Genomic DNA, 19,386 nt, shown 5'->3' with positions numbered 1-19,386 from the left:
TGTACTTTTATGTAGAATAGTAATGTGCTTTGCCCATTTCTTTCCATGGGATATTTTAAATAAAATACTCTATCCTTATATGAGCTGCTGTTTTGTGGGTTTTCCTCAGAATTCAGTACAGCAGATGTAAAGTTATTTGTATAACCAATCTCAAACAAATATGGATCCTCAAACGTATCTAGCACTCTAGCACCAATATGGTATAAATAAAATTATTATTCAAATCTCCATGAAACTGAAAGATGTAATCCTTACTGGGGAAAGCTATCCATTGCCAGGGGAAACAGCCATACCTGGAAGAGGCTACCCTTGCCAGGGGGGACAGATGTGTGGACCTGCCCATCCCATTTCCACCCCAAACTAGGTGGGGTTCGTCCTCCACAGTCAGCCCAGCAACCAACACCAGTTACCAACTCTTACAATGAGGAGGTGGTGGTAGGACTTACCACACAGAGACTTTACTCACAAAGGTTCCTTGCCAGCTATCTGTCAAGTCTTAATGGGAGGAGGAGTGCCCCTGTTTGGCCAGGCTTGCGCCTCACCCTCCCACACCAATTATCTAGTCCACCATGCTCTGCAGCAACTTCTGAGGGGAAAAGTGACCTTTGGATGTCCCACTCATTGCATGTTAAGGTATCAAAGTGTTTCCTTCAGTACAATACATGACTATTAAAAATAATTTAGAAACTGAAGCTTTGGATTGTTGTGGTAATAAATACGTGATTTAAAACAGAGGCTGAAAGGGTGAAGTAGTAATCCTAACACAGAGTTGGGGACAAAAGCTAAAAATGTCAAATGTATCTGAAGTTAGACTCCTAAAATCATATTTAGACACTTATCTGAAAGTTGGCCTGATTGTCAGAAGTGTTGTCCATTTAAAAACATTGTTACAGTCAATGGGAACTCCAGCGCTAGGTTCTATTTAAGAAACTAATTTTAGATACTCAAGTTTGAAAATTTGTGGGCATCAGACTCCTCCAATGGAGTCTGCAACATTTTCATTAATGCAAGATAGATTGTATAACGAGCTAGAAGAAAAGAATAGGGATCACTGGGAGCTCCTCTTGTAAACCTCTGAAAACAGAGGTACGGTAGTTGTAGTTTGAGTCATCAGCCTCTAAAATGGATATCTGAAATTGTAGGTGGAGGACTTCATAAAAGCTGAGCTTAGACTACTATACCTATTCCCCATTTACTCTGTATAACAAGTGTTAACAGTTTATGGCTTGATAATATCTACTTTAAAATCATTACAGAAAAAGTCTTTGTGACCAGGAGCGATAAGGGGAGGGATAGCTCAGTGGTTTGAGTATTAGTCTGCTAAACCCCAGGTTGTGAGTTCAATCCTTGAGAGGGCCACTTAGGAGTCTGGGGCAAAATCAGTACTTGGTCCTGCTAGTGAAGGCAGGGGGCTGGACTCAATGACCAAGGACCCTTCCAGTTCTAGGAGATGGGATATCTCCATTAATTTAAATTTATTTTAACCATTTTCCCAACACATAAAGCCTAACAACATTAATTATAAATGACACCTTAAATAATAGTCATAATAATGGTAAACAAACCTAGTATATAATATAGTTTTGTACTTTAACTGAGCATAATCTATTAGTAAATAAGTTACAGCCTTTCATAGTCACTTAATATTGAGCAAGGTTATATACTTTATAAGTGTTCTGAAACTAAAGTAATTACCTCACAATTTTAGTGCAGCCACAGTAACTGTATTTACACAATAACTTAATGTTTACACATTATGAATTGTGCAGCCCTCCTTTTATGCCATTCCAATTTACTATAGAAAAACCTACATCAAAGAGTGGCTGAGTGCATGTGGGATTTTTCTGCATATCGTACAAGTCTTATTTCCCAGTGTGTAACACCGATCAGTGTAGCACAAGACATAACCTGTTATGCTTGACTTCCTCTACAAGTTTTTTTAACTTTTCATTACATGACTGGATAGAATGTGAAAATTATAACTTGCAACAGATTGTTCTGAGGAAATAAAATTCCTATTGCAGTATATAGTTAAACAGTAGATGTAATACAGATAGTGCCATTGAGCCATCTGCCATTATAGAATTCATGCATCACTTGGTGTCATATTGTGGTGGAGGCTGGTGTGATAGAAGGTTTGGAAGAAGGAGGAATCGTTCTTTAACTACACCTGCAAGAATTACTACTATGAAGGCCTGAGTACACGCTTTGTTCTCAGGGAGAGTAAAGATGTTCAACATACCACGGTAGGAAGCTCTCTGCATTTGAGTGCATAAGCCAACCTCTAACCACAAAGTTTCCTTGTGGTAGGTTATTCCATAGCTGCCTATTGCAGGGTCAGCCACTGTCAGAGACAAGATACTGGACTAGGTGGATCAGCAGTCTATCACAGTATGAAAACTCCTATCTTCCTAATACTACTTTAATTCACTTATTAAACATGGATCTGTCATATCTCATTGTAAAGATGACAGCACTTAGTTTCAATGAATCTAAAGAGAATCCGTTAATTTGGGTACTGGGTACCAATACTGCCCTGTATATTCTCAGTGCCTCTCTAATGCCTGTCAACTAGTGTCTTGGGGTCAGATTTTTAAGTACCTAAAAACATCTAAGCACCTAACTCCCATTGATTGTACCTAGATGCTTTGGAAAATCTCACTAGGTGCCTATCTGCATCTTTAGGCACCTAAATATATTTTTAAAAATAAAAACAGTCATGGAAGGGTCTTTCTGACTATACTACAGGACCAAGAAAGTTTGTAAGAATACTGACAATTCCTCAGTATACCTGAGAGTATGGAAAGCCTGATGAAAAGTATCTGAAGGGTTTATCATTTTAAATTAATTTAGCATTCATTGTAAAATCACTAATACATCTTTATTGTTCTTAGCGAGCTTGTTCAATGTTCAGTTATAGTACAATGGGTTAAATGGCATCAGTGTGTGATTACTACTTATCTCTACACAATAGAAACTGCAAGCTTTATATCCAGGAAATGAACAAGATTTAATGTAAACTTTTTACAGTATATACGACGGTATCGTCTCTTTCTAACCAATTTCTTTCATAAAGTTGGAAAAGAAAAATGAAGGCAGGAGGTTAACTTCCACCGCAAGAGAAGCAGCATGACTTTTTCACACCCCTGCCAGGAGTAATTATGAGTGCACTTAATTCTTAGATGTTCAGCCCTTTGAACTGTTATTCACTCTACAAGGTTAGTGCTCAGAAGGCGGAAAAAAAATCAATGAACAACATTTTACAGAGTACTTAAAACTTGATATTTACCTGCCATTTTTATGCCATTGTCAGGAAGGTCCACTAGAATATTTAAAGCCAAAAGTTTCCTATCATGAGACAGCACACTTTGGGGAAAGATGCAGGTGACGGGAGGAGGTGGAGAGCAGAAATCTGATATTGTCCACCTTCCTGTTTGCCAACAACTTGTAAGATCTACAGATATATTTCAAAATGATTACTGTTCACTTTTTATCAGCATGCTGTTTCATCTATATCATACATAATTTATAAAATCTCCTGTATCTGTGTAATCTACTACACTGATCTGACCATATTAGCTGAGAGGTAATATAATCGGAGTGAAGTTGAATCCTGACCCCTACATCGAGGTTATTGGGGGGAGGGAAGGTAGAGTGGAGGGTAAAAGTTCCTTGTATCCTCCCCTCTCCCTCGCATACTCACAAAGATCCCAGCCACAATCTGGCCCTCTCTATGAATAATATATTCTCAAACTAGGCTAATTTTTGGATCATTTCACTACAGTAATTGGGGTCCACTTGGCACACTGACCACATAATCTTGTAATTCATTTCCCTTTGTGTCCATAAAACAGTAATTGGCTATCCCTTTCCCCCACTATACTCGCCCACCTCCTTCATTAACATGCAGTAGCTAGCCCAGCAAATCCTCTGGCCCTTTCATATACTCTTACTCTCCTGTCAAGATGTTTTTTTAAATATCCCGCATTTAACATTATAATACACTTTCAGTTTATTTTTAATTTCAAGTTACTTCAAAATAACACATTATCCACTACCATATAGGACCTTTAATATCATAACTCAAAAAGCTTGGCACTCAACTAAATATGAACCTGTCCATGATTCAACAGTGTATCTTCTACTTCAGTAAACATACCCCTTCAGTAGTGCTGAGTGTATCATGATGTTCCATATGTTCAAAAAGAAACCCTTTTAACATAAACTTTTAATAGTAAATAATCTGGGAAAGGAACTTATTTCACTCCCTAGGCCCGTTCCTCTGTTGGTATAAATAGGGGAGTTTACACCAGATGAGAATCTGGCCTACTGTGTTTATTTAGAAGTTCGTGCCATATGTATTTAGTGTTATATCTGCATATACATACAAATATTAGAAACAAATGGGAATGAGAGAGGCCCATCCCCATCATTACCAGTCCCTGCCCACCTACCTTCCTAGCCATTGACCCTAATAGGAAAAGCTAGATAAAACTGTACTCCTAAGGGTTACAGAACTCAGCCTCTAGTTTATTACTACAAGAAGGAGCAAATCCCAGAGCCAATAATCATCCTTTGAGATTGATCTCCAGCCCAACTTCCAGATAGCAAGATTTGATAACAACTTGAGATAGCAAGATTTGATAACAAGAGAATTCAAGCAAATCACAATAGCATATAGGATGCAGTCAGTATACCTGAGACAGCCAGATTTGGTCCTACTTAAGGTTTTATAGATGGTAATCAACATCTGGAATTACACCTGGAAGTGAAATTAGAGCACTGTTGTTGTGTGCACAGATCAGCTTCTCCTGTTTAAAGGGCCATGAGAAGTGATTACAATTAATTCTGAAAACAATGCTACATGTTTTCAAACCAGTGAAATATCCAAATAAGTGGACTGTAAGATTTTTAAGGGGCTCTCTATGGTGAAATGCTGTCTGCAGCTATCCATTTAGCTGATCTCCTGGTTACCTAACTGATCTATGGACTCAAATTAAACTCCAATCTTCAGATTTGATATTAATATTTGAGTACTGAGAATCTGGATCAAATCTACTGAAACAATAAAAACATCAAAGTCCTTCTGTAGCTTGGAGCTGAATGATAGGATAATCCCAGATTATTGTCCAGATTATTTTTAGTACCTCTCTTTTCTACAGCTAAGTGCTGTCCATCTGCCTTCTCACTTTCCCCATTAAAATCACAGCTCTGTTCACTCTGTTCCATCTTCAGCAATAAGCAACCAATTAATTAAATCCCAGAGGATAGTAACAGAGTCCCTTTTATTTGCTTGTATCTGGAGTACAATTATAGATCTTCCTTAGCCTGTTATTTTTCTCTTCCCTTTGTGCTCACATATGTGGAAAGACAGAGACTGCAGTCATGAATACTCTGAAGCAAGTTTTGTCTTTCCTCCCGAGCTTGTTTTCTCTCTGTTTACTACATTACTAGTTAGCTTTTTCTCATTTACTTTATTTCAAGTCTTTGAATAAACCCAGTTTGCAGAATCATGATGTGCTCTCTAGGATGCACATTGGAGAATGAGCTAGTCTAGGAAAAAAACTGTTCTGTCCTACAGACTTCCTGGTACCTGAATGCTGAGGCTACTTCAAACTAGTGTACTGAAAGTAAAAAGAGTGTTGAGATCCTTAACCTTTCAACTAAAAGGGCACAATGAAACTGGGGGCACTACCAACTTATCATCACAGCCACACACTTCTGAACTGGGCTGTCTATTAGCATAGAAATTCAGGAGTACTGGCATAGCCAATTATAGGGGCCCATCCAAATGGATTGTGGCAGACCAGAACAAACAACTTCAGGGTTTGCGAAAAGCAGGAAGTCATGAGCAGAAGGGCCTTTAAGTACAGAGGTTTTGTGCTTCTGCAAATGTTCTTGGGCAAACACAGCAGGATGCAGAACTGTTCAATATATCTGGAGAAGAGAATTCCTCTGAGGATGATGACTAGAATGTTTTCATCAAAAGGTTTTTTTGTGTCAGAAAATGCTAATTCATTAAAACTGAAATTGTTCACAGGAGACAGTCAGTTTTAACAAAATCCTGGTTCAAATTTTGTTTGTAAAAAAGGTTTGGGAGTTATTCAAAAGTCAGTTTTTCATTTCTGAATTGAAAAATTTTGCTTTGGGTCAAAATGACATTTTGGTTAGAAAATTAAGCAAATCATATTGTAGCCTTCCTACCTTGCAGGGTCAGGGTGCCCCCTCCAATGGCATCGGGGAGTTGATACACCCGGGGGACATATTGTTGGCATGGCATGCAGCTGCGCCATTGTCCAAATAGCAGTTCAAATTTCCAAAGGAGGATTGAACAAACAACAAGTCAGCCGGTACCCAGTTCTCCTGGCTGGAGTGAACAGTAACAGTGTGCGCTGAGCAATTACACAGTCCCTGGCCTCAGCTTACTGGCTGAGGCAAATAACAATAAGCTACAGCTCAGGCTTCTGGACGATGGCCAAGCAAATAAACAGTCCATATTGCTGGTCTTCTGGCCCAAAGGTTAGAACACAACAAGCCCCGCGTACAGGGCTGGGGGTAAGGAGACCCCGGCTCATCCTGTTCCTCTGGGTCCCAGCCCAGGGCCCTAGAAGTGATGGGTGATCTCGTGATGGGGTCAGCGGGGAAATGTGCAGTCGCTGCCTTGCATCTCGGCAGCACAACCAGACCAAAGTCTTGTTTCCCTGGGCAACTTCCTACTGGGTTCCTGCTGGTACTGCTCTGTCACCACTGGGACCTGGCTCTCAGTCTTGCAGTCAGATGACACTTCCTCTGTCTCTCCCTGGGGCTTTCCGTCTTCTGAGGCAGTGGTTTGCCTTTTTTCCCTGGTCCTGGTCATGGGCTCAGCTGAGGGCTCAGTTTCCTGGGAGGGATGTCTGCCTCCTTCCCTGGTCCAGTCCAAACTGAGGGGCAGGGCCCTGTTCTTATACTTCCTGCCTCACCCCTGCACTACCTGTGGAGAGGATGGGGTGCAGTTAGCTGTGCCCACCAGGGGGAATTAACCCCTTCTGTACTGGAGGAAGGCCACTCCGCTTCACTACAATAGCTTAACAAAACATTTAAAAATGTTTAAATGAAATATTTCAATTGACCTGAACTGAACTGTTTTTTGTTTTGTTTTGTTTTGATTGGATTGGATTGTCTGTTTATGAAAATTATCAAGATTTCAACTCTTGGTCATGATTCAGAATGGGTACATTTTTCAAAATCTTGAAAATTTTCCCAGGATAAGAAAACCACGTCCTGCTCAGCTGTGATCATCATAGAATCGTAGGGCTGAAAAACTTGAGAGGTCTTCTAGTCCCTTTCCCTGCACTCATGGCAAGATTAAATATTATCTTGACCATTCCTGACAGGTGTTTAACTAACCTGCTCTTAAAAATCTCTAGTGATGGAGATAGTGGAATCATGATGACCAATCATAAGAAAAATTTCAAAGTTGTGATGTTGATAATTCCATTTAACCAAAACGTTTAACGTTGCCAAACAACAATGATCAAAATGTCTTTGTCTTGTCCCCCTACTACCACTATTGAACCTTGCTGGGATTTTAACTTTCTATTATGAATGCCTAGGTGATGCAAATCTGAAATGTAGACCAGTAAGTTTTGCTCTTCCAAAACTTAACATCCTAAATTCAGTTTCAGAATGAAGATTCTTCTGGCCTTCATGTTTTCTTAAAATGTGGAGCACCAGTTGTTCATGTGGCTGCTACATTCCATTGCTGCTGCACATAATGTACTGCATGTAGAGATCATTTATGATTTTAAGAGCCCAGTTACAGACTTCCTGTACCTCCTCATACTTTTCTTGAATAAAATTCACTGGGGAATCATACACCTTTGCATGTCTCTTCTTACACTAACCTTTTCTCCTCAATCAGCAGGTATCTTTGGTAGCTCTCTACATGCATCTTCTGCAGCATTGAGCTGATACCAAAGAATAATACAGTACAATGCCTAATCACTCAGACTATCCTGAGATGGCCTAACTTTTCAGCTTTAAATCCTATTATCTCTCCCACTCGGTCTCTCTCCTTCACACACTCTAAAAATCCCTGCGAGATGCATATCCCTGTGGCCATGTGAAGAATACTCAAAAATGTGTGCCTTTTCTCCACTCCATCTAAATCATCATTCTGTTCTATTCAAGGTTTTACATTATGCCTATCACCCTGGTATCTGATCACACAGGTCTACAATTTTTGAGAAGTCGTCTGCTTCAGAGATAAAAGGTGCTATTTATTATGTATTTTGATGTGCTGAATTCAAATATGACAATTAAAACAACGGATTGGCTACTGTTTCTAAGATATTTAAGTTTTTACATTTTATGTCTATGTATATTGTGTAGATAGTAGAGTTTTAATCATAAATTGTAAACCTAGGTCTTTTCACGTGTTTATGGTTGCTTTACATGATAATATTTCACCTGTCCTGTTTATGTAACACTTTAAAAATCAGCAAAAGGGTTATATAAATAAAATTTATTATGAAACAAAAGGCAAAAAACTATTATGTACATAGTTTAGTCCTATTCAGTGTCTACTCGGCGCTTCTTGGCTTGTCTCTTGTATTCATTAAATGGAGCATCTCTTGTCACTGTCCAGCAATAGTCTGCAAGCATTGATGGGCTCCACTTGCCCTGATAGCGTTTCTCCATTGTTGCAATGTCCTGGTGAAATCGCTCGCCATCCTCGTCGCTCGCTGCTCCGCAGTTTGGTGGAAAAAAATCTAGATGAGAGTGCAAAAAATGTATCTTTAGTGACATGTTGCAACCAAGACTTTTGTATGCCTTGAGGAGGTTTTCCACCAACAACCTGTAGTTGTCTGCCTTGTTGTTTCCGAGAAAATTTATTGCCACTAACTGGAAGGCTTTCCATGCTGTCTTTTCCTTGCCACGCAGTGCATGGTCAAATGCATCATCTCGAAGAAGTTCACGAATCTGAGGACCAACAAAGACACCTTCCTTTATCTTAGTTTCACTTAACCTTGGAAATTTTCCACAGAGGTACTTGAAAGCTGCTTGTGTTTTGTCAATGGCCTTGACAAAGTTCTCCATCAGACTCAGCTTGATGTGTAAGGGTGGTAACAAAATCTTCCTTGATTCAACAAGTGGTGGATGCTGAACACTTTTCCTCCCAGGCTCCAATGACTGTCGGAGTGGCCAATCTTTCTTGATATAGTGGGAATCTCTTGCACGACTATCCCATTCGCAGAGAAAACAGCAGTACTTTATGTATCCAGTCTGCAGACCAAACAAGACAGCAACAACCTTCAAATCGCCACAAAGCTGCCACTAATGTTGGTCGTAGTTTATTCACCTCAAAAGTTGTTTCATGTTGTCATAGGTTTCCTTCATATGGACTGCATGACCAACTGGAATTGATGGCAAAACATTGCCATTATGCAGTAAAACAGCTATAAGACTTGTCTTCGATGAATCAATGAACAGTCTACACTCATCTGGATCGTGAACGATGTTGAGGGCTGCCATCACACCGTCGATGTTGTTGCAGGCTATAAGATCACCTTCCATGAAGAAGAATGGGACAAGATCCTTTTGACGGTCACGGAACATGGAAACCCTAAGATCACCTGCCAGGAGATTCCACTGCTGTAGTCTGGAGCCCAACAGCTCTGCCTTACTCTTGGGTAGTTCCAAATCCCTGACAAGGTCATTCAGTTCACCTTGTGTTATGAGGTGTGGTTCAGAGGAGGAGGATGGGAGAAAATGAGGGTCCTGTGACATTGATGGTTCAGGACCAGAAGTTTCATCCTCTTCCTCTTCCTCGTCTGACTCAAGTGAGAATGATTCTGGTGCATCAGGAACCGGCAGTCCTTCTCCGTTGGGTACTGGGCGTGTAGCTGATGGAATGTTTGGATAATGCACAGTCCACTTTTTCTTCTTTGACACACCTTTCCCATACTTCTGCACCATGCAGAAGTAACAATTGCTGGTATGATCTGTTGGCTCTCTCCAAATCATTGGCACTGCAAAAGGGATAGATTTCCTTTTCCTGTTCAACCACTGGTGAAGATTTGTTGCACAAGTGTTGCAGCATATGTGTGGGGCCCACCTCTTGTCCTGATCTCCAATTTTGCAGCCAAAATAAAGGTGATTGGCTTTCTTAACCATAGTGGTTATACTGCGCTTTTGTGATGCAAAAGTCACTTCACCACAAACATAGCAGAAGTTATCTGCACTGTTCACACAAGTATGAGGCATCTCTGCTCACTTTGGCTAAACAGAAATGTGTCCCTTTGCAAAATCAAACACTGACAAATAAGAAAGCATGACACTGTATGATTGCTAGAGCTGATATAGGGCAATTTGTTCAGCAGAGTGATGTAAGCTTCGTTATGATTGCATCATCCATGACTTCTAGGAATAACATGATGCAATTCATATAATGTATGATGCAATACCAGCTTCAGATTGCATCATTCATTGTTTTGCCTAAAAAGCAAGTACAGTCCAAAGCCAGTCATAGATTTATTCATAGATCCAGTCAAAGATGTATTTTAGTCATTTCTGGTTTAAATTGAGATCCCTTCCCTTTATAACTCACTTATCCTCCGCCTTTCCCAAGTCAAGGGTCGTATATACTGACCCAATAGCATATCTTGAAAACTAGAGCCAATCAACAATTTTAAGCATCATTTTCGTTCTCAGTGACCCAGAATTAGTAAAGTTTGACTACATTTATTTCAGAAGCATTTTGGCTGTAGAGCAGTGTCACCTACAAATGTTTATATTAATTTAATTGATAAATTAGGCATATATTTTCATATTTATCCACCTATAAAACTCTAAAGAGCCCAGCCACTTTTTTTTTAATTAAAATTAAACACGTGCCTTAGCTATAGTTACATGCAGAACTATTTGGAAATAATTTGGCTCGTTGTCCATCTTGTACCCAACAATAAAATGGTAATTCTCTAATGCTACATATTAGAAATGATTAACAAAACAAAGATTATTTCATAGACAGTGTTCAATTACTTTAATTATCCAGAAATTTATTAACTTTGACCACTTCACAGTTGGTCTGGGTTAAGACTAATACCATAACAAAACCCACGTTGGCTTAAAGTTAAGTGGACCACCCATGTGTCTGTTCCCTTTCTTAATCAGAGATTAAGGAGTTGCTGAAACTGGCTCATTCAGACAAAGACTCTGGGACAGAGCTAAGAATAAAAGCTCTGAATTATTTACATGAAATAATATTACATTGGTTATTTTTTTACAATTAAAATAACATCAGCTATGAGACCAAATGTAGTATATGAAAAAAAATAGCTTATTCTCAATGTATGTGGAATTCTAACTCCTATTAGAATCCGTATGAAGCAAATTATACTTTTCTTTCCTGGACTTTTGAGTTGTTCCCCACACCATATTAGATTCAAATGAAGTTGACGCATGTCCTCTTATGTATTTTTAACAGAGAAACTATGCTATTCAAAAAAAAATTATATTTGCCTGAAAAACCAGGCTCCACCATTATCATAAGCCCAGCTGTACAGACTTTGAAAACCGCTAAACATTATTAAAATATCTTCTTTTCAAAACGTCATAAAGTTAAAGTCCAATATCTTTTAATCTACAAATGCTAATAATAAGTGCCTGTCCACTGGAAAGGGATCAATAGCTTTCTAATGGTGTAAAAAACATTCTTCTAGTGTTTAGATGTCTCAAGCTGATGGACCTTTTATTTAACACCTGACAGATATTGCATGGCCTAAACCTCAGTATAATAGTGGAGAGGAAAAATAAATAAATTAATGGAGATATCCTATGTTCTAGAACTGGAAGGTCATTGAGTCCAGCCCCCTGCCTTCACTAGTAGAACCAAGTACTGATTTTGCTCTAGATCCCTAAGTGGCCCCCTCAAGGATTGAACTCACAACTCTGGGTTTAACAAGATAATGCTCAAACCACTGAGCTATCCCTCCTCCATCCTGGGGGTGGGGGTGGGGGTGTAAAATGGGATATTCCAGATTTCTGTTTGGTTTTTATGTGATGGCTGATTGAAGCTGCTTAGTGGCATGGAATGTTAGAAGAAATCTCAACAGTGATTGATCAGGGTGTAAAGTGTAGATGAGGTGATCAAAGGTAAATGAAATATGTAATGTACTACATGGGTCTGTGGTGCATCACATGGATATCAACACCACATATGTATATACAACAAAATGTATATAGAGAATAATGGATATTATGCTTTCCATAATCACAGTACTAACACATACTTTCTCTGAAATACAGAATTCTTTAAAAAAAAAATACACAGTTATATGTTGATCACTTAATTTTCCTATCTTTTTAGAGCCCCGTCTTTATAAACTTAAAGTCGTCCCGTTAATGTTGTTTTGTTGTTACATTGCTGATCAATTAGGGAACATGCTCATTTAAAGTTGTGCAATGCTCCTTATAACGTTGTTTGGCAGTCGCCTGCTTTGTCCACTGCTTGCAGGAAGAGCAGCCCATTGCAGCTAGCTGGTGGGGGCTTGGAACCAGGGTGGACCGGCAGCCCCACATCAGCTCCCCGCTCCCCTAAGTTCCATGTGAAGCATCCGCCTAGCAGTCTCCTGCTTGCTGTGTGGGGGGAGGAGGGAGAGAGAGGCTAATGTTTGGTTGCTCCCCTCCCCCCTGCTCCTGCACCCCGCTTACCCCATCTTCCATAGAGCAGGGGGGACACACGACAGGGCTCAGGATGGAGGGAGCTTCCTGGCAGCAGCTGCTGTCTCAGCTTGCTGATTAACTTAAAAAGGCTGTGTACTTAGAGTGGGGTCAGCATACTTAAAGGAGCAATGCACATCTCTCTCTCACACAGACAGAGTGTGTATCTCTGTCTGCCATGCTGTCTCCCCTCCCTCCATTCGTGCTGCCTTGTAGAGTGTGAGGCTACATTAACAACAATGAGTTAACCCTTTAGGGCTCAGCCAATTGCTAGTTCATGATTTAGCAGTAAGGCATTCACTGGGAAATATCCCACCATCTGACTTCACCCCTCAGATAAGCTTCACAATCATCATCACTGTGTACCAGTATTAAATTGTTTACATACTGTATATATATAATATAGTCTTTTGTCCGGTGAAAAAAATTTCCCTGGAACCTAACCCCCCTATTTACATTAATTCTTATGGGGAAATTGGATTCACTTAACATCATTTCACTTAAAGTCGCATTTTTCAGGAACATAACAATGATGTTAAGCAAGAAGTTACTGTATTATTCCAGTCTTTAAAAAAATCCATAGGAGAAAGGAAGTGTTTGATGCAAAGGAAAGCTGGCATGTCTGATATGAAATATCTGATGTGTACTGCCATTCGGACTTTGCTGTTGGGAAACATAGGCAAAGGGGATTTGGAGGGCTAATAAGAAAAAAGAAAATTTGAATAATTTTGATGCATTTCTCATTTTCAGCATGCAAACTTTCTATCATTCTAGCTCTGACTTGTAGAAAGGGCACATTGAATTTTGTCATATAGAGCTCAGTCTGAAAACACTTTCCTGTTCAGCATTAAAGTTCCTATGAATCGTACTTCCGGAGTCAATTATTTAAAATCCATACATTTTGAGATGTGATGTTAAATTATATACCACTTCCCTTATAGGGAGAATGCTAGTGTCCAATCCAGAAATGGAAACGCTAATTTTTCAACCAATTTCTTTTCTTCCTTCTCTAGATCTCTCAGCATGATTACTTTATGACTAAGTCCCATTTTACAGCAAGACGCCTTGCTAGAAATTCATGTCACTTACACTTTGGCTGCTTGACTCAGAAGAAACAGCAATACTGTATGTGTGATAGGTTTGATTCAGAAAAAATATTTGAACAAGACCAAATCCAGCTATCGCCCAAAAAGACGCAACTTCTCCTGACTTCAATGGGAGTTGTGCCATCATATGTGAAGGCTGAGTTTGATCTAGCATATAAGAATATCTTCCTGGTTCTTTGGCATGGTGAACCTTGAATTCTTGACAGACAATATTACATAAGAGCCCCATCCAGAATACACTCATGTAATTACTCACAGAGTAAAGTGCCTCATGCATAAGTGTTTGTAGAATCATATCCTAAAGACTCACTGGGTGAAATTCTGACCCCAATCAAGTCAGTGGAAAAACTCCTATTGACTTCCACTGGGGCAAGATTTCACCTACTAAGTTTATGATTTAAATGAGAATGCCCTTAGGTCTCTATCCTGCAAGGTGCTGAGTGTCCACGACTCCACCTAAAGTCAGTACATCACAGGAGCGCTCAGCACCTTTCAGGATCAAGCCCTTACTGCAGAATTCACACACAGGTTTGGTGAACAATAAAGAGAGCTGTGTGGGAAATGCCTTATGTAAAGCTAAACCAGTGACACTTATCTTTCTATTTTCAAAGAATGGGAGTAAAAATGAAAAGGAATTCCCTTACATCTTTCCATGATTTACCTATCAAATCAAAAGCAGTTTTTGGCAATTAACACAGTCTTTCATTAACAGTCTGGGCTGTTGGTAGAGGGAGGAAGAAAATGATCAAAGTTCAAACTGTTCACTGTGTTGCTCGGTCTGAAAGTTTCCCACGTGGTCATTAGCCTTAAGCTGATGGCTATTCACATGATTAACATCAGTCTTTTCAAATAGGTTGACCCTTATGAGGGAGGAAGGTGTCAAAGGGTTCAATGAAATTTCAGAATCAAATTGCTTCCTTATCATTCAGTCTTCCTCCCTCCCCCATTTGATTGGTTGCTGAGACTCAGTGCACTGCTCCCCTGGATAAATGAAATTTGCTTTCACTATGGATAATCATGAGACAATTGGCTATGGAAAACATATAAAGAACATACTGATCACAGGTTATAGACTTAAGGCCTGATTCTCAACTGAGGTAGAACTACACCAGTTGACACCACTGATGAATCTAACACTTTTTTTCTGCCTATGCTAACTCATTTAATACAAGGAGATATATTTGGAATAGGCTGATCTTTCAACCCTCATAACTCACTAGTGTAAAAGGCATTCACTAGTAATTCCTATGTAGGATTTGTTTATTTGAACAGCACCCATCTGAGTTTGCCCAGGACCAAACTTAAAATTCACAAGACTGAATAAATCTCACTCCAATGCTTATTTCCACCACACACTGCCTTGCAGTTATAATCTGAGTGCCTCAAACTTTTATCCTAATATAACAACAAATAATCCCTTTAAAGATCAGCCAGCTCCCTCTCCAAATGCATAAGGAAAAAATTCTTTATAGTGTGCTTGAAAAGTTATCTAATCAGGGATCTGATGAACCATTAGGAGCACCTTATTCCAGGATTCAAGGGCTTTTCACCAAGAACAGCCTGCTGGCAGCTCCCTCTCTTTATTACTGCAGTTTGAGCCCATCTGCTGATACCAAATGGGGTTGCCATAAGAAGAGGTGGACTGAAAGCTAATCCATAGACAAACTCTTTATGACTTTAAAAGGTTAGTACCTTGAATTCCACCTTGAAGCTACCTGGAGTTTTGCCTGAGAATGGGCTAACCACTACTTTCAGCCCAATTTTCTTTCACAGTGTTCCAGCTCCTTGCATCCCTACTCTAACACAAAAGAGAATAATCCATTCATTAGTTACATTTTAAAAGAAAAAATTGCTTAGAGATTTTCTCTTGTGATTACACTAGGCATTTTGCTGGATGAATGGGTAAAGATGTAGGATTTAATACAAAGAAAATACATAAAGAGTAGGGGAACAATTTCTATAATATTTAAAAGGAGAAATGGGGGAAATGAACACCCAATTGCTTTAATGCTTAAAGCCCCAAAAATTTCAGATTAGGAGGATTAGGGAAAATTGCAAAAATTGGGGCTATATTCTGATTTTACTTAAGCCACTGTAAATCAAAATGAATTCCACTGACTTTAATGGAGTTTATCCAGATATACACTAATGTGAATGAGATCAGAATTTGGATCATAGCATCATTGCATCAGCAACTCTGCCAAAATGAACCCATGATTTAACTAGTTAATAGGGACACAACTGTGATGTTGCACCCCATAATGCTTTATGGGAATATGCTTATGAATGTATATATGACATTGGAATATGTTTTATGCTACACATGCCATGTAACATATCTCTGTAAAGGTTATGATTTACTGAATACATTGCTCCTATTTGTATGCATGTCTCATTTTTGTATTCAAAATTATGAATATTGGCTATGTACTTGTTTAATTTTAAATAGCCTCAGTGAAGCAGTTGGTCAGCTTCCTGAGAAAAGACTATTCTCAGTAAGTGCCCAATCAAGAAGCCCTTAAACCACCAATGAACTTGGAGACACCAATTCACATCTGAGCTTTCCCAGGAATGTGGCTTGACTGGTAAGGAACTCAGTCATGCATGGACAGGTGACTTGCCCAGGTGACTCTAAAACTCCATTTTGTAGCTGGATTCTACACAGGGGGAGGAGGGGTGTCCAGCCACAAGAGAAAGTCTATTTAAACCCCTGGGAGACCCTTCCATTTTGTCTTCAGCTGGCTCAAGAGATAGCCTCTCCACCCCAAAGGATACCTGAAAGAGACTGGAACAAAGGACCCAGACTAGAAGGAGACTAGTCTGTAAAAGGAAGCTTACTGGAACACCTCTGAGGGTGAGGTTTCATCTGTATTCAGTTTCCTTACTGTGTTAGGCATAGACTTGTGTGTTCTATTTTATTTTGCTTGGTAATTCACTTTTTTTCTGTCTGTTACTACTTGGAACCACTTAAATTCTACTTTCTGTATTTCATAAAATCACTTATTATTTAACCCAGAGTATGTATTAATACCTGGGGGAGGGGGCAAACAACTGTACATATCTCTCCATCAGTGTTATAGAGGGCAAACAATTTATGAGTTTACCCTGAGTGTTAAAGACAGGAACATTTCTTAAGCTGCTTTCAGTTAAGCCTGCAGTTTGTGGGACATGGTTCAGACCTGGGTCTGTGTTTGTAGCCGGCAAGTGTGTCTGGCACAACCAGGCAGGGTTCTGGAGTCCCAAGCTGGCAGGGAAGGCAGGAGCAGAAGGTAGTCTTGGCACATCAGTTGGCAGCCCCAAGGGGGTTTCTGTGATCCAACCCGTCACAACAACTTTATCACCATGTGGAAGCTATCATCATCTCTCGAAGCACCTTCAGTAGTAAGTAGTTTCACTAATACCACATAGGTGTGCAAAGAGGCACAAAAAATAAAGAGAATCAGTTGTTGTTTTACTAATGGCCTGATTCTGAATATACTTAGAAGACAGAATTTAGCAGAGCAGCACTGAGGCTTTTGTTAAGTGTTTCCATTGATTAGTTTCAGGTGGCCTGAGGCAAGGCATGCTGTTAGCCCATTACAAATTGTGGATATAAAGCACCAATTTACACCAGCTGAGGATACAGCTCTATATTTTCAGTGGCTCAGCTCCCAGGGGGAGGTCACCTTGCACCCTCTCAATCCTGGGCTGTTCTGGGGGGGGGCAAAGAGGTCCTAGGAGTAACTTAGCTCTTTACAGAATGCCACAAACACTCCTAGCCCCACTCCTGGCATATCCCCTATGCCAGGGCTTATAATAGGGTTTTAGCTAGGCATCTTCATGGCTGTCTCCATAGTTCTTGCACTAGGGGAATCTGCCTTCAATCTAAACCGAGGCCCTTAGAGTGCAGCTTCAGACCTTTAAAGGGCCTTGGAATGGGAATGAGGATCTTAGCCCATAGCTTTCCTTCAGATAAGAAAGATTTACATGACCATAGTTTTATTTCAAGTGCTGTTGGTGTTGATGTTTGTCCACACAGTATAAGCAACTCCATGTCTCTGCCTTGTACTTAACTTTAAAGCACTGTAGGAACAATTCTATAAAAAACAAAGCTCTATTCCTCCAATATGGCAATGTTCTTCTATAAAGCTTTGAAACTAGACACAATCCTTATTACATTCCACTCTTGTACATTTTACTGTTCTTTTGCTTTTCTTCTAGTGTAATGAGGTATAGATGGAGGAGTATATTCTCATCACAATGTGAATGGAGTTCAGTTCACATTTCTACACCTCAAGATAAGAATGTATCCCAGGGAATCAGCTTTTGGTTTGAATTTCTTGGCTTTTGTTGATTTGTGTCACAACCTTAACCTTATTCCAGTGTCTTTTCTTCTGTGTAGCTTCCAGTCTGATTTCTGTCATTTCAAGTTTGATTTCCATGGTGCTGTAGTTTAAAAAAAAGAGAAAAATATTTCATAGATGTTTATTAAATGCATAACACCATGTATCCCTGTATAAATATGCAGTAAATTGTCTCAATACAGAGGTCAGCATTTTCAGACTTCTCTAAAATAAAATTAGGCACCTAAATAAAAAGAAATTAACTGATTTCAGAGCTGCTGAGTATCAATAAGTCATGCTGACTTCAGTATATTCTTCACATTTATTATGCAGTGGGAGTTGTGGGCATTCAGCACCTCTAAAGCCAGGCACTTTTATATAGGTGGTTAAATATGGTCTGATGTGGTGTGGTAGGAGTGTAATTTGAAGTTTGACAATTTTGGCCAGGAATGTTTTTCACTAATGAAATTGAATTTCAGTTACTGATATTAAAGAGAAATTCTAAAATGTATATAGTAAGCCCATATAAGCATATATGCATGTAAAAATGTCTAAACTCATCATGTATTTTGATGTGTTAATGACCCAGTAGGTCATTAGAACTCTTTCAAAAACACTACAGTCTAGCATGTTGATGCATATTCTTGCACAAGTACTAATGCTGACAATACAGATTTTTTCCCCATTCGACTAAAAGCTTTCATGCAACAGTTACTCTAAGGCCCTGATAATGCAAGTACTTATGCATGTGAATACCTTTACATACCTGGTCTGGTACCTACTGAAATCAATGAGGGCCTTTCAGTAGACTTCAATCAGTGTTGGATGAGTAATCCCATTGACTTTAATGGCATTACTCATGTGAGCAAAGTTACTCATGCACTTAAGTATTAATACATGCAACATAAGTATTTCAGGATCCGGGCCTAAATAAGGAGTATCACATTCTGATGCATGATGAAAGGCAAGATTTTAAACAAATGCACTGAAACAATGTCTTTAGATGATGACAGGCAGGGAGTCATTTGTTGGCACTAAATAATTAGTTATCTTTTTTCTTCCTTGGACCATAATTCCTAGAATCATAGTTTTAAGGCCAGAAAGGACCACCAGATCATCTAGTCTGATCTCCTGCACATCATTATCCACTAAATACCACCTGTTACCCCTTCACTGAACCCAACTTTCTAAGGAAAGAAGACCTTTCTTCCTCTAGTGAAGAATAAAACATTTGGGTGAGAGTGAGACTACTGAAC

This window comes from Malaclemys terrapin, chromosome 3 (genome assembly GCF_027887155.1).
Source record: "Malaclemys terrapin pileata isolate rMalTer1 chromosome 3, rMalTer1.hap1, whole genome shotgun sequence".
NCBI classification, from domain to species: domain Eukaryota; kingdom Metazoa; phylum Chordata; order Testudines; family Emydidae; genus Malaclemys; species Malaclemys terrapin.
This window is presented reverse-complemented; position numbering follows the sequence as displayed.